Here is a 26999-nt window from a genome sequence, read left to right as displayed (position 1 = left end):
ATTTATCAGATACAGATCTTCATGGCAATATAACATTCCCAGGAGCCAGCTCCATGTATTTACAGTGTTAAAACTGAAGGAATTCTTGCAATTACAAAATAGTCAAGGCAGGTTTTCAGTTCAGTCTGTTGAACTGATATGGTGCTGTAGCAGCTCCTGGATTTATAGCAATGTCGGCATCTCTGAACTGTGACCAACAGAACTGACCTCCTCTTGTGCTGTGCTTGGTTGCCAGCTAGGGTGAAACCATGCCAGCTGTGAATGTGGGAATTGTTCTTTCCAGGAGATTTAGATCATTATTACTAAATGCTTTGATATCTTACAAGAAAAGCTTTATGGGACTGCAGTAACACATCCTACTGTGGTATCATGTTCTTAGTGTTACTGCTCCTCTAGTGAATATCACAATCATTTTGTGATGAAAATCATTTTGTGATAAAAAATTAATTTTGCATAGAATGAACAAGAGCACATTTGGAGAAGGCTGGCATTGTACCTGGATCTCAGTAAACACTGGGAGCTATAATAAACAAACACCCATCAAGCTCATAGAGAACAACTCTATAGTTTGCATTTTACCAATCCCTTGTATTGGTGACAACAGCTAACTAGGGACAAAGCTCGGCTCCTGCTGAAAGCAGTGGGATTTAAAGAGGGAGGCACTGACAAGATCTAGAGTGATATATGTATATCTATAGTGAGTTATGTATTTCTGATTTAAAAATATAAATTGTGCATCTCAGCAAAGCAGGACTTGTTCTTCAAGAATAATGGGCATGGGAAACTTCATCTACAATCCCTTTGTCTGTTTTTCTGGCTGATCTGAGATTTCTTGGCTTTAAGTCATTGGTTTTCTGGTTTATATTCCAATACCACTGAGGTTTCACATTTTACACCTGATTGAGTGTCTGTCTTTCCTAAAAAACCTGCAGGTATATGTGTGTCATGGCCAGCTCAGGAAACCCAATACCTCCGTACCTGAAAGGACTGGATAAATGTTGCATTCTCAAAGTCTGGCAAGTACTTCACTCCTTGACTATTGAATTCAGACAGGCAATATATGGGAAAAGCAGACAGTGAAAAATTAGTCTATGCCATGAGCAGAGGAGTCACATACCTCAGAGATATTTTTTAATACTATTTAAAATGAGGAAAACCTTGATATTAGTCGGTAGATACTGTGTCATCCTTTCACCACAGAGACTGCAGCACTTCTCAGAGAATTAACTACTTTGGAAGGAGAGATCTGCTTGCTGAGAACCTTGAAATGAGTATCTCTGAAAACCAACAGCTCTATTTCTGAAGGCTTAAATCTGGCACAGATGAATATTTGTAACAATTTTGGTATGGCATCCAAGAGAGCCTCATGCATTTTTCCACATCCCACAAATACAAGGGAGATACTTGTCAAGCTGTGAAAGTGGCCAGTACAGAAACAAACGTTGTGCTGGGCAGAGCTTTTTTTGGTGCTCACAAAGTACTTGGTCTCGAAGTTGCACTGATAGAAAAAGTTTATCTAATTGTAGGTCCTGGTATAAACTGATACAACAGGCTGCCCAGCTCTCTGCCATCTGGAATGTTACTGGGAGCCACAATAAACTGCAGGATGGTAATTCTTTCAGCTAATGTCCAATAAAGAGGGGATTTGGCCTCATGGCAAATCAGACTCTTAATTTTAGTCTGAGACTTCTTGACCGAGAAAGCTCTGTTGCTATTACAAGTCACATGGAATCCTAACACTATTTACAGCAATGATCTTTTTAATTCCTGAGCAGAAATACATAATATTAACAGGGTTGGTTGGGAATGGATCCTAAGGGCAATGATCTTGCAAATACTACTCATGTACTGTGTCTTGGAACAAAAACCCAGGAGAGCATGATCTCTTTCTCCATTGCTCTGAGATGTGCATGAGTGCTGGCTGGATGTGATGGCATTTGGTACTGAATCTGTCTTCCCTGAGGCTACCCAACACTGAGAGCAGAGGCACAGAGACATTTCTTAAAATAATAGGCCTAGCTCATGTGAAACCTATGTACTGGCTTCTATAATTACTGAGTAGTTAATGCAGCAAGCTAAGATGGGAAATGGCTCAGAGGCTGTCCTGCAGAAGACAGAAAGCCAGGGGAATTTGGTCAGGATTGTTTCAGTGGTGCATTTCTAAGTCATTGAGATCCAAAAGTCCTTCAGTTGTTGGCAAAGCGAAGAGTATGCTCCACAGCCAAACTGCTTGAAGGACAGAATTCTGCACTGGTGAGGCTACGTGAAATACCTGGATTTGCTGGGCCAAAACTGGAGAAATGCTGCTCACACTACAGCCAGTGGAAATGTGCAATTTACAACCGAAAATGCAGATACATCCTGTGACAACTCCAAATGGCATTTATATCCATCTCCCAAAATTAATTTGCCGAAATGGGGAAAGCAGGTGAAATAAAGAGGATGATGAAAGAAGACAAAATCAAATCAATTGAAAAATAAGTGCAGATTTTTTAGTGAAATATGCTCTGATAAACATATCTATGTGAAAATTTTCATGTCTAGGAAGTCCTGTAGATGTACAAGCTAGTGCAGGATTTTCAGCCACTGTGACATCCAGTCTGTATGACTTGCCCTTGCCTGATCATGTTATAGTCATGAGCCTTTAGTATAGTCAGACACCACAGAGTTGGAAATCTTAAAGAAGAAAAGGTTTTGTTCTTCAATTTTCTTTCACAAACTTATAAAATCCTAGCACCTTATTTACAGGGAGAGCAAAGAAACAGCAGTGTTCTTGGCTGTAATCAGTGTCAGCAGAAGTAATGCACTTCTGTGTGTTTCTGGTTTTTCTAGTTCAAGTGTGATGTCTCCTGGTACATGAGCAAGTGTGCAGTCACTCTTGGAACAGCAACAGAACTGGGTCAGCAATGACAGAGAAAATGCCTCTTATGCAGGGGAGCTGTAATTAGTGTTGAAAATTTCATGTTCAGTCACACCAATGCAGCGCAACATAATAGTTACAGAAAGACACGACTAAAATATCATGTTTGGCATTCAAGCTGAGTTTTTTTCTTCTTTGTAATATAATATAATATGTTTGTTTATATTCCCAAGTCAACAGAGTTCAGGGTACGATGGAAAGCAGGAACATCTCATCTGCTTGCTTGGGTTTGTCTTGTGGCATCCTGGTTTGTAGATGAGAAGTTTAAGAACGGCAGCTATACAGCATTTCTGATCTTACCCAAAGGCTTTTTCACATTTCTGTTCCATCAATGTTCCTATCATGATGAGGCGTGAGGTGGTTTAGTCATGTTTTAACAGTGAAGTCAGAGTAACTGAGGCTTAGGGTGTAGCCAGCCCTTTACACCTTGTCAGTGTTGCAATGTTAAGGAGCCCAAGTGTCCCGAATGCTGATGCTATTCCTCTTGACTCCCAGTGTTGCTCCTGACACTGGGGAGCTCTTGGCAGTGAGAGCCTGTGTGAATTGTGGGCACTTTTATCACTTGTATCAGTAGGATTAACAGGTTCCTGTCTGAGTGGCATCCTGCCTGCTCAGGCAGTGTGTACAGCACAGCCTTTCTGCACATCGCCAGGCTGTCTGGGTATTTGGGGTCAGACCCAGGTCAGATGGCGCGTGTTTGACCCACTACAGTGCGGAGGGTAAGAGCTCTTGATTTGAAGAGCTGATGTAGCTCACACAAGGTCACCCTGCAGTGTATATCCTTTTAACCCAACCTGATTGCTTTACTTGACCTTCCATAGCTCACACCAAAAAGATTTGAATATTCATTTCTATAGGCAAGTCTTCCAAAGGAGGCACCAAGATTCAGGTCTCCATGTTTAAAATCTATCCTTAAATTTCATAAGGGAGGTTGCTTTTTGGCATCATCCTATTTGAATTTGTTTTCCTCCTTTGTGAAGTTAGAGAAAAACAGCTGCAGTGGCCAGATGGATCTGCAGTGTGTTCCAGTTATCTCAATATCCTGTCCAGGAAAAGGTATAAAAATATGGCAAACATATTGTGAAGCTTCTCCCGAACATTCTGTCTGCTATCAACAATTTAAAGCTCAGGCTCCTCTTCAGCCAGAGAGGCCTTTTAAATAGGGTTGTTGTTAAGTGTAGGGCTGGCTGTCAAGAGCTGGGCTGCCAATAGCTTTTGATTGCCTTTGGACTAGAATGTTTGTTTTCAGAAGCAGAGCTGGGGGAAGGCTATTGGCTTGGTGAGCTGCTGAAGAAAGGGATACTGAATCCCTAACTTCCTATCCTGGCTTTGTCTCGTTTATTGTCAAAAGCAGATCATATCATGTCTCTGAGCTCCTTTTCTCTGTGTGAAAAGGGGACTACTGACCTAGGGTGGAATGAAGCATGGTGTGAAGATGCTTGATATGTTAAAGAATGTCTTGTTCAGTTCAGAAATAAATGTGTAGGATTGAGAGTCCATCCCCTCTGCCTCCCCTCTACACTATTATTCTTCTAGGTAATCTAATCTTTCAGGAAAGGAAACTTGTCTTCATATTCCTTCAATGGTCATGAACAGCAGTTTCCACTAAAGGAAAATCCTTAAAAATGTATGCTGTTGCTGAAACTTCACAATATATTAATATTATCTAATAATATTAGTGTATTTCACTGATAGTTTTGTCCAGCTCTAATAAAGAGCTATTAAGAGTTCTACTTCACAGGATTTCAGACGAAAATCTTGTGACTGCAACACAACTGTACACTGGAGTGTTCTGAGCAAAGCCATGAAGGCACTCTGGTATTTTAAATTTTGTGTAGCTTTTTTGGGATGTTTACCTTCATCTTCTTTTTCCATTTAGCTTACTAACTTCAAGTCAGCTGACCCCATAAAAACAGAGGACACTGAATATTTTAAGTAGCAGAAAGTTATGTCCATGGGGTCAAGTTTAGGGTTCTCTTATGAAAATAACCCAAATCTGTGCAATTACAGTATCACAGAACAAGCTGAGTGGAAGGGACCCTCAAGGATCATCGGGTCCAGCTCCTGGTCCCACATAGCACCATTCCCCAGTCACATTAATCTCTGTACAGTAAATCTTATTGCTAAAAATGAGTCTGAGACTCTCCAGATTTATTTTAACCTAAATCCTCCTTTAACAAATTGCTGGGACTATACTTTTTAAACCTCTTAAAGTTCAAGTCTTTGAAAAATGCAAAAGCTGTTAAGTATTTCAGCATTCCACCTCCACCTAAGCTTGTTGTGTGACCAAGACTTTACTGGAAAAGCTAGTATGTTCCTAAAGGCCGTGGTGAGGCAGTGGGCAGCTATAAATAAACTTCTGAGATTCTCCAGTGTTGCTCAGGAATAAATTTTTAGCCAAATAAATCTTTTTATATTACTGTTATTACAAAATTGATCAATGTTCCTGACTCATCTAATGGAATTGGCTGGTTCATTGGGAAAGGGTATCTTAGAACTGTGATCAGCTTGGCCTATGTAGGGATTTGCTGCAGAGAACCATTTGCTTCTCCCTGATTACAAGATGGGGTGCACAGACTCCTCAGGTCTCTTTGGCTGGGATACAGCAGACACACACAAAAACATGAAAAAAAGCTAAAAATTATTTCTGAGTACCATACATATTCACAAACATGCCGGGCAATGAAGACATCTTCTTCTTTCTCATCATCTTTTCTGCAACACCCACTTATAAGTTGCAGTGTTTCCCGTTGTACCTCCTACGTTATTCTTGAAAAAAGCTGCAAAATTGAGGCAGCTGCAGACTCCATCCCAAGAAAGAATTGTTCATACAAAGGTCCTTCTACAGTTGTGCTGCTCTTCCATGCTGTGGGACTGTTGTCTGTAAGCAGCTACTGAAATAGTGCCTGTTTGGAACAGGTCACCAGGGTCTGGGACAGGAGGATGCCATTCCTCAGCATGAGTGCTAGACATGGAAGAACAGAGAGCTGCCAGCCTGTGCCTGTGAAGGCAGACACAGGTCAGCCTTCACTGCTCATTCACTGCCTCATTGCTGCTCCGGTCCTGCACACTCTCCACATAGGTCTTGGTGACGTGGGGGGATTGTTTTGCTGTGAAGACTGTGCTGTTTATTATTGCAAGCAATGTGTGTAAAAGCATTAAACCTGGGGTTTCTATTTAATTTCCAGTAAATATCTGACAAGTTTTAGTTTTAGGGCATTCAACAAAATCTTCCTAGCAGGGGAGATAGTCTTTCCATATCATCTTCTTATTTCCTTCCCATTTAATTTTCTCTTTTACTCACCTGCCCCAACCCTTGCTGCCTGCATGGGAGGAGCACTGGATTTCCTGCCCTGCCAGACAACCTGGGCTGGAAGGCAGGAGTCTTTTGGGTGGCAAGTTTAGAGGCAGTGGGAATACCAGTGAACCTATGCAGCCGTGGCATTGAAGACTGGGGTGTTCCCGTTGCATCTTGCTGGCAGTTTTAAATCCTACATATTGCTGGAACTGTGAGATCTCTCAGGTTCCTCGTGTCAGTGGCTGATTGTGAGATTTGGCTGATATAGATGACTGAAACCTGAAAGTTCTCTGAGGACTTCTTTCACTTTGGATGTGAAAGGTCTGAGGATTTTTTACAACCTTGATTTCAGCTTCCTCCTTTGAAGAAACAATGAAGAAGATTTCAGGGCACATTAATCCCAGACAGAGTGTGGTGTTACCGAGGTTCCAGTTCAGGCAGCGGGAACAAATGCCAGGTGAAACCTTTGCTTTGGCACTACAAGAATTGGCATCAGTCTGTGCTTTTGGCTGTTGGCAGGAAGAGTTGATCCTGGAAGAGCTAATTGACAAAGCAGCAGACGGGCGAATTCGGAAGAAGCTCTCAATGGAACTTGATACCTTGACTCTGGCCCAGGCAGTGGAGCTGGGATCACAGATGGAGAGAGGGTTGCAGAAAAGTTGCCCTGCGTTTATTTCAGTTCTGACAAAGCAGTGGGAAAACTGCAGCAGCACTAGTAAAATTTGGAAGATGAGAAATTATCATTGCTGTAATCAGTGGTACTGCTGGAGACAGAAAAGACCTCCTGCCCTCCCAACAAAATATGATCAAGAGAAGGAAAATCGGTTCATCCCATTTTGCCACAGCTCAATGTCATCTGCACCAGTTATGAAGAGACAGCACTTGGGCTGGCAAGTGAGATGTCCTGCCACTTCAAATACAACCCCTAGGAGAGTCAGGAACATCCAGGTAGGCTGCTGATCACAAAGGGCCTGGGAAAGAGTGACAGAAAACTAGACATGGCACCTGGGACCTGACCATTCAAACTGGGTCTGTTGTTAATGCAGAATCCTAACTCTCAGCTAACTTGAAGTCCTCCAGGTTATACTGCAGTACTTGAACACTAAAATGGAAAACTTTCCTCTCTGGAATGAAGGTGTTACATGCTTGACTTTTGCTTTTTCTCTTTTGCAAGACTTAAATCTTGCATGAAGGCTTTGGGTGAGTTGTTAACAATTCTAAGAGCAGTGTCTGCACTGGGTTTGGAGTACTGATGTGGAGGCTTCTGCTAAAGCACCTGGCAGAGAAGTAATGTTATAAAAGGAGTTTTCAGATTGGTACTAAATGAGTCTGTCTACTTCCGGAGGAAAATCTTCTCAATCCTTTATAACACATAGGAATAGAACTTCTGTAAGAGCTTAGGTTTGTAGAAACCTCCATTGCTCCATAGTCATCGTGCTTTGAAATGGTTCTGTAATGGAGCATCAGATTTATACAGATATCTGTAAGTAAAGATCATAATGCCATTTAAGAAGGAGACAGGCCAATCGGCATCATAGAGTTGTGTCTGTATCTGAGGTACCTGTCAAATAAGATTGAGTCAAAGAAGCTCTGCTGTAACATCTCTCTCTCTCTCTCCAGTATTCTGCTCTATTTTAGTGTAAACTTCCTACTTCTATATAGCGACAGAGGAAGCAGGATCAGTTCCTATTTATCTTGTTTCCTTTTTTTGTTTTTTTTTAAATGTGTGTGTGTTTGGCTTGGTTGGTTGGTTTTCTTTCTTTTCTTTTTCATTAAAGAAATGATTTCAGCATCTTTGGTTCTGATAATCATCCTCTATTTGATTTCTCTCTGGTAGAGCAGTGGAACTAACTATTTGTGTGAGATAATGTAACAGGGTTAGGAAGAAAGGAAACAACAATAAGGAAACTTGATAGAGCCAGATCCAATAAAAAGACAAATGTTAACAGAAATGATAGTAAAATAAGAGAACAAAAAGCACAGTTGATGTGGAATTAGGCTCTTTTCAAACAAGGTGATCATCTCAGGGCTGCGCAGAAGCAAGCTGAAGTAGTTCCTCTCTAAAAGACTAAGACGAAATACAGCTTTTGAATGGTTTGAAGACATTTCTCCCAGTGCTTCTTGCTTTGTCCTTGCTGAATTCTGTCATGAGCTGAACAAACTGCATCCCTTCACAGCTGCCCTGCCTTCCCTAAGGCAATTATTTGTGATTAGCTACCATAATGTAATTAAATGTTTAGACTGTCCTGAAGAATTGAATCTTGTATCTCTAATGCCTGTTATTAGTGCTATTCCTGACAGGTAATGAAAACATTATTGAGGCTAAAAATGTCTGGTACTCTTTGTGTATTCAGCATTGAAGCGAGTGAAAAGGCTGACTGAAGGGAAATGGGCTGTAGTGAGAAGTACTCTGACCTGAGGCAGTGCCAGCAGGATCTTCAAAGACTTGAAAATATATGATTTGCATCTTTTTGTTTCCTTTTAAATGTCACTTGATCTTTGTGGTTAAGAGCAAAATTGAGCTCTGTTTTGTTAACCAAAGTTTACAGCTTTTTGGATGTTCATGCAGGTCTGTTTGCCATTTTACTTGAACTGACCTTAAGAGCATATGAAATGAGACACAACTTTTGCAAGATGTTTTTCTGATCTTGTGATGGTTTTAAGTCAGTGCTGTGCCAAGCAAAATCATTAGTAGGAGGCTGTAGTTACTGTATTCCTAATTCTACAATCCTGAAAGCTGGATTCTGGCTTAAAAGGCATATTTCTCTACTCTGATAAGCTTTCAGATCTTTCTGTGCATTCAAGTTGGCACTGGCTAAGTGAAGAATTGTGGTGTGGATTGAGTGACTGGATCTTGCTCACATCTCACTATGTATTCCTCGCCACATTAAGTAATTTGCTAATACCTGGGGAGATACACAGGGCAGTTTGGGAACCTGGGAGCAGCCAAGGAATGAATTACTTGGTGTGACCATACCCACTCCTGCCTTCTGCTCATGATCTTGCTGCCCTGGATTTTCTTCTGCAAGACTTTTTCTCCTTTCTGCATGTTGCCAAGTTGGAGAAACTGTGTGCCACAATTTATTAGAGCTTGTTTCATGTCTTCCAGCCCTCTCTCTAACCTTACAATGTGGGAAGCCAGGTCTTTCCCACTGAACCAATGAATGACATGTTCTTGCAGCTAACACTTTTCAGGGACAGCAGTTTCTGCTCCTTCTGTTTCAAATAAATTAATTACTGCTTCATTGATTAAGTGTAGGGAAGCCAAAATGGACACTTGTTGCAATCCTAGAGTCTCCCTTGGTGGTACACAGGTATGACAGGACAAGGAGCAGTTCCTCCCTGCTGAAGAGCTAAATGGGCATAATTTGTGTTTCTGGTTAGGGATATAAAATGCTTGCTGTCAGTGGAAGAATCTCCACCATAATATACATTTTCCATGACACAGAGGCACAACTCGGAGGGTAGGGCAGATGTGCCTAGGTGGATTGTGCCAAAGGACTTAGGATATGGACAATTTCTGTCCCTTTGAATGCCTTTTTTATCATACTGCAGCTTTGAGGCTTGAAATAAACAGCTTAAATCTTAAGGAGTGGGTGGTATGTGCCATTTTGAACTGTGAGGTTTTCTCCAGGCTAAGCAAGAGGTGTTGTTCAGTCTTTCCTCATGTCACATTTCCTAGACCTTTCCTCTCATCAGTGGACATTCCTGGGTCCTTTCTGAGCTCTGCACCTTATACATGCATATGGGCTGCTTGTAAATCTGGATTGCTGCAGGAGCTCCTTGCTCATGACTGCTCTTCCATGTCACGTCTGTTACAAGAGTGTATCCCTCCCTGGCCTGTGTATTGTGGTAAAACAGATTAGTAAGCATGTACAAGACACTAATTACTGGATTAGAAGGTTACAAGGAGCCAAAAAAGATCTTCTCATCTGTCCTGCCACTGAAGATCCCCTCTACCTGTGTCATTCCTGTCAGGTGTGTCTAATCTGTACTTAAAGACAGAAAGTGGTGGTTCCATGCTATCCTCTAGGCAATCTGTCCTAGTTTTTCATTATCCATACTGTTGGTGGTTTGTTGATTTTGTTTAACTTTAGTCTTATCTGCTTCAATTTAAATCCCTTAAATCTTGTTTTAGCTGTCATACACTTGGAGAGAAGATTGCTGCCTTGTATCAGCAGTTAAAGACTGTTTTCACATTGTACGCTCTCTCTGGGATACATACTATATTTTCAACCTTTCCCCAATGATTCATCCTAAATAATTCTAGTTCTTCTTTTGACTATTACCACTTGCTCCATGTATCCTGGTGCAGGATACACATCAAGCTGTCTTGAAGGTTCCAGCTGAGACCTCGTCTGTGCCAAGATCAGGTGTCCCATGCCACTGTAGCTATTGTTTTAGCCACATGCACTGTTGGAAGTGTCAGAAGACCCCTGGAAGTGTTTACATGAATGAGACAGGAGTCTTGTGGCAAAAGCACAGCTGGTAGCTACACTAACTCACCTGTGTAGTGAGTGACTATATCCAAATTAAATCAAATCAAAGGACATCACATGAAGTCATCATCACTGGGATAAAAGGTTCCTGAGAAAGGGCAGGATCTTGCAGAGAGAAGGGGGCATTCTGGTCACAGATTCATACAACTCTTGTGGATTTTGAAAAACAAGGCTGGGCTGATGCTACCTCAGTTCATCTCATGAGTCAGGAGATTTCATTCTCCTCTGCCCAGTCACTTAATCTGATATTACAGTGCAGCTCAGAGGTCTGGAGGTGTTGCCATTGTTACACAGAGAAGGAACAGAGGTGAAATCAGGTGTCTAAGATCAAAGGAGAAGTAAGGCATTAAGCTGGATACTGAGCAGCTGCATCAGAAAAAAGGCAGGTGAGCCACTTCCTAAGCCCCAGCAGCCGAATGGCTTGGTCCCACATGCAGCAGTGTGCAGCACACTTCAGCTTCAGGGTGTGTCTGCCACCCCGGCAGGCATTCAGCATGAGAGGCTTGCTCTGCCTTGCCTGTGCCATGTGGACAGAGAAAGAACTTGAGCCTGCGTGGGATTCCACAAACACTGGCTGCAGATCAGGCCTAGTGCTGATGCAGTTCTTGTGCCTATTTAAAAATCCCTGTAAATAGCCCTTTTACCTCCTGTTATGTGGGGAGAGAAGTGGAAACAGTGGGCAAAAAATGTCTTTGCAAATGGCACAACTTCAGGCAGATGAATCCTTGCTCTGCAACAGTATTGCTAGCTAAGTTTTCCTTGAAAGTTGTTGTTTTATATAAGCTGGCATGTTATTTGATCTCTTCTGCTTTGAAAAGCTCATCCAGAAGATTTCTCAACCACTCTGGAGAGAGGAGGGAGGGAGTGAGCAGACTGTTGGCACTGGAGTATCTCATGTCACCCAGCTAGGCTAAACTCAAATAAGATGTGAGGATGCAAAGTTGTGCTGGATTCAATTCACTTCCTGAACTCATGAGCAAAACCTAGCCTGTCCTTGTCCCATGTCTGAAAATCATCCTTCTTCCCATATTCCTCATTTTTCTACTGGCTCCTGCTGTCAGTTTTTAGGAGCTGCCTTTGGCTGCAAAGCCTGTCCTCTGAGTTTCTGTCCGTGTAACACTTGCAAGAGTCCAGAGCCCAAATGCAGGGCAAATGTGCAAGAAGAAACTACTGAAGGTCAGTAGGGGCAGTTAAGGAGGGGAAGCCTTGGGTGTTTTATGCACATGGAGTGATACAGACAAGGAGACAACCTGAAGACGAAGCACATGACAACAAAAGGAGGAAAAAGTCTTATCTGACTATCAAAACCCAGGCTGATTTTGTTAGCAAAGCATGAACATGCAGTAATGGCATTTGTATTAGACTGAGACATGTGAAAAAATAATGCTTCTGTTATTAATAGCTTATGATAGGGGTGCACGTTTAACTGAGTGTCACTCGGAGCCCAGCTAAAATCATCTCAACGATGCAAAATACAGTATTACACTTTTCCTCCTTTTTCCTTCTTGACTCCTACTTATTTTTTCCCGTCAATGCCCATCTCTCTTCTGCCTTCACTTTGACATCATGCCTCCTTAAAATGCTATAAGGAAGAGTCTACAATTGTGTTAGGGGCATTTCCGTGCTGGCAATCCAGAGAGGCTCCAGATGATGCATATACACAGCTTTTACTCGTGTCTCTTTCCTTACTGTCCTTGAGGTTTTCTCCTTTGTTTACACGGTATTCTGTGTGGGGACATCTCAACCTTCAGAGAGTTATTAGACCCAACAGGGAAATTAAAAGATAAAATTAATGAGCAGGGACTGAAATGGTTGAAAGTCTGGCTCTACTGCAGGTGCTCTGGTATGACTAGAGCGAGTCATTTACTCTGAAACAGTTAATAAACATAGTACTTCCTCCCTCTCCCTGTTTCCTTCCCTCTATCTTACATAATTAAACACTATGGGGCAGACATTCTCACCATGTTTATCCAGCACTATTAGGTCATGGGCCTTGCAGCATCTAGGAACTCAGCAGTAGGATGTGCCAGAGGAAGGGTGCTTGGTGTAATCATGTAGCAGCAGGGCTGATAAAAAGGACCAGCACGACCCCAGAAAACATTAGTTCAAAAGCAAACAACACAATGAAGAGGGAGCTGCAGTAGCTGAGTGTATTGGGCAACTCGTAGTGATCTTTCCAGTGATGGCAGGAGGAAGTCAAGAAAGGCAGGATTTTGTATCAATCAGTGCCTTGCATTTCCTGGGCTTCATGTAGGCCCTTTCCTTCGGAGTCCTCTTTTAATTAACACTCTGAATTATAACTCTACAGATTTGAAATTCTTGACTAAGCAAAGAAAGACTATGGTTCTAAAAGTGGGCTGAGTGGTTAGAGTGGTTGTAAGATAAACAAGCCATGTATCTCATGACCTTCAACTTCCAATTTCAGTGCAGCCCTGCTCTTGAATGCCAAATTGATGATAACGGAGGGAATATCAGTGGATGTCTTGTGGCTACATGTATGTGCACATATACACTTGGGATTTCTTAAGATACTCTTTGTCTTTAGTGGAGTCTCTTTTTTTCCAATAGCTTTCTACTTTAGAGAAGTTTGCCCTGTCTTTAAAATATTTGCTGTCTTTGTACTCCTTCAACTCAGTATTCCTTCTATAATTTCTCAACAGCACTCTGAAAAAAAAAAAGAATTGAGTTTGAAAAAGGTAAATATGTCTGTTCTAAAGTGTAGCCACAAAAATGTAGTTGCAGCAAAGTTACAGTGGAAGGACACACCATCACAGCATTTGCTGCCTGGTCTCCTGGAGCAGAAGTCTCCATTTCTTTCACCAGGAGTCCTTAGGGTTCCCATTCAGCTAAGTGGTCAAACCTTTAAACACTCTGAAGGAAAGATAACTGTGGGTGTTGTGTTCATTTAGAGCACGTTAGTGCAGAGCAGCAGGCCAGAATGACCTTTTAAAAAGTATAAAAACTTCCACTCTTTGAAGGATGTCAGTACTCGAAGCTCCTGAGCTGCATAGCACAAGAGTTCAGCATAGTCCCTGTCTTTGGAGGAGGATTCACACAGTTTCTAGGTAGGACTTTTGGTCCGTGCACAGCTGAGTGGTGCTTCTGCCAGACAGCTTCTACCTCCTGTAAGTGCACCTGCCTTGGAGAAAGGTTAATGGTAAAATTTACACAGAGATGAAGGTACATTTGCTCTATGACTCTGAGGCAAGAACTTCCCCGTGGCTAAGTGTGTTAGATTTCATTTTTAGTACAAAGCACTGAGGCTTAGTCCCCCATTTCATGGGAGCAGCCATGTTATCTGCTCATATCTTTATGCTCTATCTTCTACATGAACTTCTGGTTATCTTTTGCTGGGACAGTACCGACCTTTTCTCTATTAAAATAAAACAGAGAAGGGGTGTGAAGGAGGAGGAATGTTCACCTGGTTTTATGAGGCAAGCAAAATAAATCCCAGCTTTCATGAAAAGATAATCAGCCATCTAACAATATAAGCTTTCCTTGTGTTGAAGGCAGAAGCACAATGAAGCAATAAGCGATATCGTCCCTTTAGATTTGCCAGCAGAGGGAGTGTGTCAGTGCAATGGTCACAGACTGTGTTCAACAGCAGGGAAATTGCTGGAGTCTGAGTTTTAGCCGTTCATGTTCCAAATTTTATTTGACATATTATATTGCCATATTGACCAAAAAATGATCTTTTTATATTTCAGAACAGTAACAATAGTAATTATGGATACAGTCTAAACTTTACATTTCAAGAGTGAACCCACACAGTTAGTGCCTTGGCTAAAAGGTGTAGGATTGCCTTTGGTACAAATCAGCTGTCAGTTTGTGAGAATAAATCTACAAATGTTTTCATAGTAGTTATGTCTCATATTGCTGCCCTGATGAAAAATGTATTTCTGGTGCAAACTGCAGCTTGTAAAACTTAATGGAAGAAATAAACCACAAATACAAGACACAGAGAGCCATGAATTTTTCAGTGTTGTGCAATCATATTGTACAAATAACCTATCTTGCATACTTATCTTCTGCTTAACGCAGAAAATCTTTATGCCTCCTCACTGCCTCACCTCTTCATCTGCTGGGCAGTCCTATCTGTCTGGAACTAAGGCTGAGGAATTTGATGGTGAGACACCTGCCCTGCAGCACAGTGAGACACTGGAATGCAGCCTGTGTTTATTAGGGGCAGCGTGTATTTGTGTGTGCACAGTGCTCTGGCCAGGCGCCGCTGCCACCTCTAGATGGCTCCCAGATCACACACTCTGGGATCCCCGGCACCTTGGCCGATGCTTCTGCTAAGCTCGGTGTGCTAGTAGGGGTGTCAGTGTCAAAGGGGAGATGCTGGTTTTGGCTTTGGGCTATAAAAGTGTTTTTATGTTGGAATTGGCTTGTTGAAAGGAACTGGAGAAGCTGCGTGGAGTGCAGTGGGCCCACTGTGGTATTTTTCTGTTCTTGCACTCCTGTACTGATTAAGTGTCATGAGACAACACCGTGGTGGAGACCCGGATGACCTCTGGGGCCAGGTTAATCAGGGCTGTAATGGTGAAACACTCTCTGAGCAGAAACAGAGCACTCAAGCTGGTGGTGGGTGGGGGAACACAGTGAAGTTTTGGGAGTTATGGTGCTGCTGTGATGTTCAGATATTTCACTGATTCTGTGCGTTGTTTGGCCACTGGTTCCAACTCTTCCCTCCTGCCTTCACCTGGCACTACTGCCTCGAGTAATGGTACCTGCCACAGCCTTATGCAACTGCTCACCTAGTCCTGATGATTTTGGACTTGCTTAACCATTTGGAGGCTTTCCAGTGAAGGCACTAAAGACAATTAGAGCAAGATGTGCAGTGAATGTCCACATGTTGTTTCCTCATGCCAGTAGCCATTAGTGTAGTGCAAGTTCTCACAAATCAACACAACTGGCTTTGAGACATCTTTTAGTGAAAAGTAACTGCGCCATTTGGGAACAATGGAAAAATCCATCTTTTGTGGAAAAGATGTGGAAAATATGTTGTTTTAGTGACTTTATACATAAATGGCTCTGTATATAAAAATGTTACCACTTTAGGATTGAGAGCCCTGTAAACAGTGCTATTGCTCTGTACAGATGATTAACAAAACATCTGTGTCACCAAACTGCTTAGTGCCAAAATTACTATTGGATGCCTATACATATCTGCATTGCAGCAAGAACCTCCTGGGGAGTTGCTTTTCTCATCCATCTGTGAATTTTGTTTCCTCTTGTGCAGTTTAGATGCAAATGTTTGTGTCCTGCATCAAAAACTGAATATGTTTTCAAGGCAAATGTCATCATTCAGTGGTTATAGAGCACATTCCCCAGTACCTGCAGAGGGTTTCATTTGTAGTGCCTTTCAGAGTGCCTGTCGAATTGCCATTTATGCACAGAGCAGAATCAGTCTGAAGGTTCAGAACCTCTGCTGACAACAGCATCCCTGCTCAGCAGTCCTCATCAAGGCACAGTGCTGCATCTGCTCTTCTTCATGCTGGTTTGCTCTTTATCAACATCTGTAGCACCTGTAATATCCACTGAAATGACAGGCAATTCAGAAAAAGTGGTTTTCTGCTGACTAAGAAACAAAAGTTCTGTCTGAAGTTAATGTCTTTAAATCTACTTCTTTCTCATTAAGTGTAACAAGGTTTGTTTTTGCAAGGCAGTAGTAAATAAAGGCAATTTAACAAAAGAGCTTGGGTATCTGGATTTGATCAGGAAGATAATTTGAACCCTTGGGGATCTTATGTGGCTATTTTACTTGATGTTTTCTGTATAGTTTCTAATATGAATCTCTGTTGGGTCATTTTTCCAGCCACAGCTGATCAGTGCAGAGGGATTTGGGCTGGGTTGCAGCTACTGCACTGTACCCTGCACTGTCACCTCCTGTCTGAAGTCCTTTCCCAGGGGCAGCTTTTTGAGGGGTGGTTGTGTCACCATTAATTTAAAAGCCTTTCACAAGTTCTGTTCTTCTGTTTTATGTGAACCTTGAAAAACACAGCTCTGGGGGTGTGGGAGGGCTCTCCCAAAGAATTTTGTTTTCTCTTCAGAGAATAAACCTTTACACGCAAATTCACTTGCCACACAAAGTTCCCCCAAGGTAGGCCTGTGTCTCTTTATACCATGTATAATCCAACCCCTGACTGGCATCCAGTTTGCTTTAAGGATTTCTGGACAGGCTTTGCATTTACTTAAGTGTGGAAAAGTGTAGGTAAGTTGAGAGCATTTATTCTGGGTCTGTATCTTTTCCCCAAACACGTGTGAAGTTTTTTGTTACAGCTCTGTGGTGACTGAGGTAGTGGGACTGGTTCCCTGGGATGCCAGCTGTGCTTCATCATTGCCAGGAACCCCTTCTGACCTCTGTGACAAAACTTCTTGTGAAGGGAACATTTTTTGTGCCATGTTTGCTTTAAATCCAAGAATATAATTTAGTTCATGAAAAGCCATTTCTGTGACTGTTCTTCTGGAAAGGCTTGGTGATCTTAGATCTTTTGAGGCATTTACAACCTCGCAAATATCCAAGTAAAGTCCTAGAAGTAACATTATCTTGGGCAACCTTTGGCAGCCCAGTTGGAGAGACCAAGGTCCTGAGGCCAGAGTCCTCCCTCTCTCCCCAAGACTGTCCCTTTCAGAGCAGAGGTGTATCAAAGTCACAAAAAGGAGAAACTGGGTATTTCAAATGCTCTTTCTGTCCTGGTACTGGATATATCTTTGTTTTTTCCTCTGTGACCTCAGCTCAGGATATCCATAATGGCAATAACAGTTCCGTGACCAGCATTTTTCAAACCTCACGGCCACCTAAGTCCCTACTTGGTTGTAGAAAAATCTCAGCTTTTCACAGCTCTCATTACACAGAGGCTGGATGAGTTTCATGCCACCATGTTAGACTGTCTCAAATATTTACTGTTTAGCTGTCATGAAAAGTTATGAATTTGAAACTGAGTCAGGATCCCTGAGAAGCTAAGGAGGAGTTCCAGAGACTCAGTCCTTTCAGTAGTTCCATTTGGCTTATTTTTCAAACATGTAGGACACGAGTTAAACCAATACAGGTTACCCTAGACAACATTACAGCTGAAGCCTGAAGCAGCTGTGTTGGCAATCCTATATTGCAGTGAAGGGGACAGTTTCATTCACTAGTTTTGTCTATCTTTCTTTCTTTCCCGGCTTTTTAAGAGGCTTTATTAATGTTGCCCTTCTCAGAGACAGTAATGGAGAGACAGCATGTGGACAAGCCCAGCCTGGAGTACTGAAGTAGGTACAGCCAAATCCTGAGTGCCCTGAGCCTGGCTGTACTGGCACCAGTAGGTGTTCAGAGCACTGTGCAGGATGAGACCTTCTGTAAATGATTCCCTTGTGCCTGCCCTGGGAATTGCACATTTCCTTTCCCTGCTGAGCAGGGCTGAGGCCCATTGAGCAGAGAGGACAGCTGGCTTGCTCTCACCTGTTAATGGGAACTGCATTTTAGTCTCATCCCATTGCAAATCAAAGACACTGGGCTGTGCCTTCCAGTCAAACAGGGTGTGAATGGAGATTTATGAAATGTATATTGATAGCAACTCAAGAGTGGCTACCATCACCTGTGGAGACAACAATTGCCTGGATCCTTTGAAAGATGAACTGAAAATGCTTTCATGTAGTCTTGACTTCAGGGAAAAACTGTTCTGATGTTCCCTGAGCTGGAAATGAGGTGATAACTAGGGTCAGGTCTGAGTGAGTGGGAAAGCAAGTCAGACTTGCTTAGGGAACTTGCATTCAAAGTAAAAGAAAAAGCCATATAAATGGTCAGATTCTTTTTGTGGTTGTGCAAATTAATGATTAAATCCTTCCTTGAAAGACTAGTTGTAAGTAATACAATTGTCTGTTTAACCTCTCCTGCCAAGTGTTAGGCAGAGAAAATTAGGGAGACACAATATCTGAGAAACTCACTATTGCTGCAATATAATATTGTGTGAGAAAATTATTCAAATACTGAATCCGACCTAGAGAAAAAATGATACCTAACTGTCCTTCCAAATGAAAAATATTCAGAAGACAAGAGTGACTTAGCCCACGGGAACAAATGTCACATATGAGGGCAATCTGGATGGAAGGTATTTTATTTTATGGAGATAAAGGTCATCACTTCACACATCAAAGTCACAAGTTTTATTTTTCTGGTGACTACGTGGACAAGATTATATGTGGCTACATGCAATAACAGCAAGACAGTAACTTCAATTTCATCCTATTTTCTTGGCACATTTCAGAGATGGTAAAAGAGATGCAATAGAAAAGCAGTCAGGGGAGCTTTGCTGTGTTTTGTGTATTGTTTCTGAAGTACAAAAGCCTTATTTTGGAACTTATTTTTTGCATTTATTCTAGGCCCTTGTCTTCCGAATGTTTATCTACTCTGAGATTGAGGAGATGTATAAACAAGCAACCCTGTCTATAGGTGATGAGGGTTTTCTCAAGAACCCTTACCAGGAAAGAGCCATAATTTGTCTTTTGAAATTCTCAATGTAATCTCATGGAACTTAAAGGCATGAATATTGCTGTCTAATGGGCAGCCTCACTGAGAATCACTGCTGCACATCTGCTCAGTTCTCGAGCCTGTGATTGTCTGTGTTGGGAGCACAGGGCTATGTCAGAGTCCATTGTAAACCTCCCCTTCTGCTCTGTCTGAGCTCTTCAGGCTCAATTTCTACAGAAAAAAAACCAGTAAAACACCAAGAGAAGTAGTCCCAGAAACCCTAACAAAATACACACACTACAGGTTGGGGGAAAACTAAACCACATATGACAGAGCACATTGTCAGAGCTAACTCTGGGCCTCCCAGAGACACTGAGAGACCTGCAGAAGATACAAATGGCACCACTGGCAGATTGTTGGCCCTGTTAGGATTTCTTCCCTGGTCATCAGGGAAGTTCAGTGAGCCCATGAATGTCAGGTTTTCCATAGGTGAGCTCTAGGCCTTCCTCTTAGGCAGAGGACTTGGCTAGACTTGGTGGAAATCAAAGCTTCCACATCCTCTCGCTCCATCCCATGCTACATCTGGTAGACTTGGTCCTGCCAGGCTCATGCTGGCTCTGGTTCTCCTCCTTAGCAGCACTGGGGCTTATGTTCAGTCCTGGGCCCAGTCCAAGAGTGGTGGTTGACATTAATTGGTGCCCTTCATACCTAGAAGATGTTTCCTTATTTCCCGCAAGTTGTGGAAGCAATTGTGGAGCCTCTGTTTCTGCTTGAAATGCATAATTTTGTATAAACCGATTAAAATAATGAATTTGGGAGGGGTCACAGTACGAATATCCTGACATAGCTATGTTTGGAATAATAGATGGAGTGTAAGGGATCTCTTCCCTAATTTTTAAAAACATTTAATTCATAATTATCCTTGAGAACAGTTGGGCATCTTCATTACTTTGCTTTTACTTGCTTGAATAGTTTTTATCTTAGTTTATTGCCATCTGTAAGTTTGTGCTCAGAACAGTGTCGAAGAGGCAGTGCTGTTACTGCTGAGCAGCTGCTGCTGCACTCACTGTTGTGTGAACCAACTGCTCACACTTTGGGCAATGCTGCTCTGTGCTGCTCACTGCTGGTCACTTCTGTCCTGGGGACCATGGGATTTGCCATTACAGGAGGACCTCAATTACATGTATCACTGATTGCACACAGTAGAGGACTCATTGCTCTGCTGGTTATGTGACTCATGTTGCCACTGCAGTGCAATTTGGACAGGTTCAAAAGTGATTTTTGGACTTGTTTTAAAATACTGAATTCTCCCCTTTGTCTCCTCCATTCAATTTGTATTTTCCTTCTTCTGCCAAGAAGTGTTCTTATTGAGAAATTCTCATTTGGAAATAACTCGTGCCTTCCTTTTTCCAATTTACACACTATGTTTTGGAGTCTAAAATCAGAAACTCTGTGATATGTCCTTTGACATGATCTATGATTTTTCTTCCCATATGAGGAATCACACTTCCTCTGTGACCCTGGTGAATGTGACATGCAACTCAAGCTAAAGCTTGCAACTCAAGCATGTGTTCTAGTCTGATGGATGCCATTCACTTCTGGTACTTTTTTGTTGTTTGTTTTGGTTTGGTTTGTCTTTTTTTTTTTTTTTTTAGAAAAGTCTTTCATTGTTTATTATCTCAGTTTTCAGATGTTAAAATATGCTGATCATTCTTGTGAGAACTGTTACCAAAACTGGGGTAAAGAGGCATCCAGCATTAGGGTTAAAGGCTGTCATTTTTATTTATGTGGCATCTCATTCTAGATATGAATGGACTGAAGCTGAAATCAGCCAAGTATCTTTGTTGGGTATATTTGTAGAACTACTGACAGTAGCTGAACCTGAAGCTGACAGACAGCAAGTACTATTTTTACCTCAGGAAAGTTTGCTGCGATTTCATTTTCTGCTTCAAACTTGAGAAATATCCAGACTTCTGTTGAAGAAAAGAAGACTGAGGCTCTCCCAGGGTTAGCTGTCTGTGACAAACTTTTCCTAATATTGACGGTGTGTTTTTAATCCTTCTGCTCAGAGGCAATGATTTGGATGTGTTCTGATAACTGATCCATGTAGTGCTCCTAGTACAAGCCTTCTGGAAAATGAGATTTAAGGCTTTTTTCACCTTTGGTTCAAGTTTTGGTATGGGTAATATCTGATTACTCAAGTGCAATTATTCTGCATATATTTATTCCACATTTCTGTAATGCAGACACTAATAATTACTTCCCAGGTTTTTTCACATACACGTCCTCCTCAGATTTGAAGATGTGTTAATTGGAGTTTCTAGATCTACTGGCAAGGGATGATTTCTATTTGATGTACTTGAATGTGAAAAGTGTTTTCATAATGGGCTATGAAAGATACAGAGAAAAGTAAAATTTTGGCCTCTGCATAATTACATATGAAAATGAAAAAAAGGTTAATTGAGAAACATTAAAGAAAAAAAAAGTAATAAATAGGAAGACCTCAGGACCATCAAGAAGTAAGACATCAAGTAACACTTGCAAAGACATCAGTATGTATTAAATTAATTGTGTTCTGAAGTCCCTTTTCTAATAATAATTCATGTTACCCTGCTGCTGTGGGATATCATTGCTAACTCACTAATAATTTTTGTTTATTCACAGACCCCACAGCCAGTTGAAAACTACATCAGTGAAGGAGAGTTTGAAGATGATCTGAGTTCTTCTACCCCAAGCACAACAGAACTGGAGGTGCGTGGATCCAGCCAAGAAACAGATGAAGATTATTTTGAAACTGTGTCACATCAGAGTGGATCTTTGTCAGATGTAAAAACGGAGCCTTATGAGAGTGCATCAGACACAGAATCCCTTTCCAGTGATGTAACTGGGAATGCTTTCTTGGATTCAAACTGCCTGTTTACTGAAAGAAAAACCCTGTGCTGTAATCTTCCCAAAGAAAAGGCAGAAACAACCTTCCGTGAACTGAAGTGCTCCAGGCAACCAGAGTTTACCCAGCACGTGCAGCTAGAATTGTCCTCCAAAATAAAAGCACCAAGCAAAACTGAATTTTGCATACAGTTTGCAGAGTTAGAGGGTGAAGAATTGGGTGATGAAGAGCTAACGTTATCTAGTGGTATTTCCATCACAGAGAGCCAAGTCTGTGAAGAGGGCATTTTATCACAGACAAATAGAAAGTCTGTAGCAGCACTGCAAAGTAAGGCAGAGTTAGAAAGCAGGGAAGTGCAGTCCTGTACCAACTCAGTACTTACAGAAGATGATGTTGCAAGACTGAAGGAACATTCTGCAGTATTTAGCATTGCTTGTTTCAAAGCAAACTCAGAAAGCTCTTTGATTTTTCCTGAGGTACAGAGATTTTCCTTCCGGTCAGATGCAGCACCAAGCTGCAGTTTGCCTAATCTTCATTTTGAAACAAATGGACCTAACTGTAAAAGTTACACTGAGACATCTGACTGTAAGTGTGAATTAGAGTCTATGTCCAGTATAAAATGCAGCAGGAGGTATTCAGGTGACAGTGAGGGAACTACAGGTAAAAGGATAAAACATGCAAGTACAGAGACCATGTTGACGTCAGATTCACTCTTCTACCAGCGTTGCTTCAACCCAAAATCTCAGCTACCACACACAAGGTCAGTGATTACAGAAAGTAAAACATGGCACAGTGTACCTGAAAATATCAGTGCTCAAAGGGAGACAGAATGTGTGAGGAGCTGTATTCACCTGACAGACAAATTTAGATGGTCATGTTCCAGAATACATCTTCAAGGGCTGGACTTTGAATACACTTGGAAAAACTTAGGAAGGGTACCTGTAAGCCCTGAAAAGGCTATAGAAATAGAGAGCACATGTGGCATTAAAAGATCTCTTCTTGATACTGACACAGACTCAAAGGAGTGTCAACTTTCTCAACCAGCAGCCTCTCTCCAGTGCATTGATTATTATTTGCACTCCAAATCAGAGACATGTGGCCTTAGCCCAGAGCCAGCTGGTACCTGTGGTGGCAGCTTAACACAGAGTGATGCTTGTGAGTGCAATCCAAACCAAAAGGAGACATCCTCTGCTCTGGACTGTGATCCAGTGGTCATAAGCGCTGAGGAACTTATGAAAAACAGTGACTATAAAGCTGAAAGAGATCTGGAAGCAAGCAGATTCCCATGTGATATTGATGTTGAATCGGACACTGGCGACACTGAGAACCCTGCAGCTTCTCATGTCAGTGTTCCTGCTGTTGTGGAAAGCAGAGATTGTGATTGTTCTGTAAACTGTGTTTCCAATGGTGGAATACAACACAAATGTTTGAAGGAGAATGGCATTGAATCTGAACTGTCAGATACAGAGATTGTGGCAGGAGAAAGATGGGCAGATGATTCTTCTAATCTTGGCTTTGGTTGGAAAGCCCTGGAAACTGCAATGCAACCAAATGGCAGTGACAGTGGGGCAGAGCACGAAGAGTCAATGCAGCAAAATACAAGTTGCATAACTGGTGCCTTAAGGAGCCACTCAGAGCCAGGAACAAGCGAACATCCTACTCATAAAGGAAAGGAAGAAGAGAGTGTCTTTGCTGCTGAAAGGACTCCCAGATCAGATTATATAAGGCAGGGAAGGGATTTAATGACTGTTTCGGAATTAAAGCCTGCCCTAATTATAGTCTCTGTAGAGGAGAAAGGATTACAGTCCAAAACACTGAATGATAACCTTCCTACTGAAGTGGTAGCCGAAACATTGACAAATGTAGTGAGCAAGAATTTGATGTCTCCTCATACTGTCAGCAAAGCTCATGATGAGCCAGAGAGAGTTTTGAGTGAAAGTTGTAAGTGTGAAGAACAAATTCTGGCCACCCACCTCATCCCTGGCAGTGCAGAGGTACTCTCTGGAAGGGATAAACCTGAAGTAAAACCAGAAATTTCAGTAGAGAAGAGAGAGAAAACAGAAGCAGTTTCATCCTTAGGGTTCACATGTAGTAATTCCACAGCAACAAGTGCAAAAGTAGAATTCAGGAATGTTGCTGTACCACTGGGCAGTGATAAACTTATTGCAGAAAGTCAGGCAGATCCATGTGAAAAATCACTCATAAAATCACCCAGTGGAAGCAGTGTGAAGGTCTCTGAGGTCTCTGAGGAAGAGCCCTGCAGAACAAGGAGACTGGTTACTAGTGCAGTGACACTGGAAGCCAGCAGCAGTGTAAGCAGCTTGTGTCAGAGAGATGGTGCTGATGTTGGCCTTCAAGGGCCCAGCACTGTCTCTGAACAAGCAGGAGGCAGGCAAGGAAACGAAAGCTGTAATGGCTCGAAGGCAGAAATTTGTGAAGAACCCTCTCCTAGGGAAGGAAAGGAGGGCTCTCCTGCAGCAGACACCTCTAGTCCCAGCAAAGACGGTGCACTCAGTCTAGATGTGTGTGATGTCTTTGATGAGTCTCTGAACAGGGAGACCCATAACACTTTCATGCTGGGCCTGGATAATCTAAGTACCTGCAGCACTAACAGCGAGGAACTGGATGAGAACTCATCCCACATCCTGGGAAGTAACAGCAGTCTTCATAAAGCTGTACAAAAACCAACAAAGAATGAGAATAGTGGCAAAGCTTCCAGGTTTTTAGTATTCTCAAAAATGACATCTTTCAGGAAAACTAAACCAACCTCATTAGAAAATCAGGGAGGTAGCAGTTTGTTTGGCAGCAAGGCAAAGATAGAAGAACTGGATGCTGGGAAAGATGATGAAGACACTGCAAGTTTACTGTCTTTCAAAAGTTGTTCATCTGGTTTAGTCTTCCACAGGAAGGAAAGTTACACCTCTGAGTACTCCGATGATGATGATTTATTTTATGAGAAACCTGCAGGATTATTCAACAGATTGAGCCTGAGGAAGGCCTCTGCCTCTGGTCGGATACTGATGGAAGATGCAGATCGACAAGTTTCAGGTTCATCTGAAAACAATGAGAGTGAACCTGTGGAGCATTCAGGGATTAGAAAATCATTCCCCGAAAATGAACACAAAAGAAACAAAACCCCTGAAGGTAAGAAGTTCAGGACAAGGTTGGCCTTGGCACACAAGTCCCTCTCAAGCTTATTTGAGTCCAAATGTCCAGAAAAGGAAAACACAGAGCAAAGCTCAAGAGTATCAGTGAAAAATGAAAAGGAGAAAGCCAAACTTCGCCAGAGCGCCTGGAAAGCTTTTCTAAAAAGCAAGGAGGCAGATGGACCAAAAAGGCCTGTCTCAGCAAGTTCATCATCTGCACAGGAGAGTCCTAATGCAACCAGTGGCCATGTGTTAACTCCAGTAGAGCGACAGCATAGTTCCAACGGACACACTTGTTTAAAAACAGAAACAGATAATGGCTCCTCAACAGACTCCAACTATTTTGACAGCTCTATGGAGCCTGTTGATGTCTCTTCACCTGCACATATGTGGAGAAGACGAATACAGTCCCATGACTTGGGTATCAGATGCTCACAGAGCTCAGACGGTGACGAACAGCAAGAGGTTCTGAGCAACAGTTTAAATACTTGCCTAGAGGAATACTGGATGAAATCTCCATTTAGCCCCACTGACTTGCAGCTGGCATTTAGTCAGTCAAGTCCATCATGTCCCCAGCTCTCAAATTCTGATGGTAAAGACATGCCTTGTAGGCCTATGAGTCCTAAACCTCAGAGTCCACGATCCACTTCTCAACACAAGAACTTCCGTTATCCTGGGCGAGTATGTGCCACTTCGATGATCTCTCTTGGGAACAGCTCTGGAGTGGAAAGCAATCTGGAGGCTCCTGAGAGACCAAAGACATTGAAACCCAGAGGCAGTCTCTCACACTCGTTGGATGACTACCAGAGGGATGACAGTGGCATAAGTAGTCAATCCCAGATCAGCTTAAATACAGCTTCTTCCATTAGTGACATGCTCCGAGATGAGGTGAGTTGTTGTCAGGGAATGATCAGGGGGTGGTTTGGTTTGCAGCCTTTTGTTTTACTATGGTTTAGGAATTCCAGTGAAACTCTTTAATGGCTCAATGGCTCATTGGTTAGATGAGTGTAAATATTCCTCTTGGTCTAAGATAGGTAACACCACTCATTCTTTCTGTTTCTGTTCAAGACTATGTGGATTGATGCACTCTTAAAGGGAGGATTTGCTACAAAAACCCGAAGGAATGGAGCAATCACAACACCATTAAAGATCACACAGTCATCACCCTGTGATCATCTCCAGTTTTAAGCTGGATTTTACCCCCTCTTAAAGCAGAATCGAGCCTTGTAACTAGTGTATAGTAAATAAGTTCCTCGTTGTGGAAGGCAACAAAGAAATAAATTCCTATGGTTAGAAGTCAGTTTTTAAAAAGTAAAATCTAAAATTTCTTTAGACAACGAGTAGCTGTCTTTTGAAGTACCATGTGTCTTTTGCAGTCACCGTAAGTTACCTTTTGGTTGCTACTACAAGTCCTTTTCTGCCTTTTCTACAACAGACAGAAAAAAACCCCCAAACTACAGACTCAGGATCTCCTTTTCAGGTTGTGTTGTGTTCTAATCCAGGTAACATACTAAAACCTTGGCATAGGCTGGATCTCATGGAACAGACTGTATCTTCAGTAGGGATTTCTTGTTTGGCTGAGACCTCTAGAAGCAGAGACTTCCTCCGTCGGTAGGCTTTTAATCCCAGAGAGGACTTCCCAAGTTGTAAGTGGCTGGGAGCTTAGGAATCTCTTTCAGTGGCTAAGCACAACCCCTCAGGGTGACTGAGACTGAGCTGTAACTGAGATCCCAGAACACGCCTTGATCATGCTACTTTTTCAGTATTATTGCTGATGAGTTTTGACATTAAGAAATG

The sequence above is a fragment of the Coloeus monedula genome, assembly GCF_965178545.1.
Source record: "Coloeus monedula genome assembly, chromosome: 10".
NCBI classification, from domain to species: Eukaryota; Metazoa; Chordata; class Aves; order Passeriformes; family Corvidae; genus Coloeus; species Coloeus monedula.
Note: the sequence above shows the minus strand (reverse complement) of the source record.